Genomic DNA, 895 nt, shown 5'->3' on the forward strand with positions numbered 1-895 from the left:
AATCAACATGTGTATTTTCCTGCTGTAATATAGACTTTTTGCCTACTTTTATGTGCATAAATGTTTATATTTATCCCCGCATGCAACTGTAAAACTGTTAAAAAGCTTTCAGCCTTCACAGCGTTCAACATTATGTGCTCGGATCATTTTCTAGACATCTTGCTGTGCTGCTTGTTTTCCCCTGCTTTGGTTGTCTTGCTGCACTTTTTTTTTTTTTTGTTTTTTTTAAATCATCAAGCTAGGTTCACATTATTCTCAACATGCAGTGTGGAATTAGACTGGATCCAGACCTCCAAATCACTGTCCACATCTCCGATCTTTTTCAGTGATTCAACTCTTAACTCAACTCTTATCAGGCTATTGTTCATTGTCAAAAAGGCAGAAATGTCTCTGGTGCTTCGCTTGCTCGTGTGGCTTCACGAATTAGTCTGATACCTCAGACACCAGCTATCTCTGTTCAGCCTGCCTGTGCAGTTAGGTCATGACCTCAAAAAAAATCTCTCAGCTGCTAACAGAACAGACATGAGCCAATCAGATGCAGACAATGAACTGAAATGAAAAAAAACAAAAAAAACAAGGGAGAGCTCTTGGAAAAAACTTGGAGCGAAAGCTAACATGGTGAAAACAAGTGAAATGAGACCTTGATCACACACATATGGCAGAAGTAAGGAGGCTCAGAGTTCAGCTGAGAAGAAGCATGTTGCTCTAGGCTTGCCTTTGGATCTCAAACTGGTGGAACCACTCTGTAAATTCACTTTAAATCTACAGAAACCGCGACAGTCAGCATGGTTCTGTTCTACCAGAGGACCATCGTGGCTTTAAATTACAGTTCTCTCGTGTCTCAGGGGTTGTAAGTGAAATTCTATCCAGATGCTCATTGCATCGATTCGAGTGG

General features: G+C 40.7%; 1 protein-coding gene across 4 annotated transcripts in view; it reads left to right on the forward strand.

Annotated features, from left to right (window-relative positions):
- The window catches only part of znf609b (zinc finger protein 609b), an 81897-nt gene that overhangs the window by 79807 nt on the left and 1195 nt on the right, over nucleotides 1–895 (forward strand). For all 4 annotated transcript variants that reach the window (XM_032515160.1, XM_032515150.1, XM_032515140.1 and 1 more), the window contains one exon: nucleotides 1–895. This exon is cut by the window's left edge and continues 1086 nt beyond it; it is cut by the window's right edge and continues 1195 nt beyond it. The gene's annotated coding sequence lies outside the window, so the exon portion shown is untranslated.

The sequence above is a fragment of the Etheostoma spectabile genome, chromosome 1, assembly GCF_008692095.1.
Source record: "Etheostoma spectabile isolate EspeVRDwgs_2016 chromosome 1, UIUC_Espe_1.0, whole genome shotgun sequence".
Classification (NCBI taxonomy): Eukaryota; Metazoa; Chordata; class Actinopteri; order Perciformes; family Percidae; genus Etheostoma; species Etheostoma spectabile.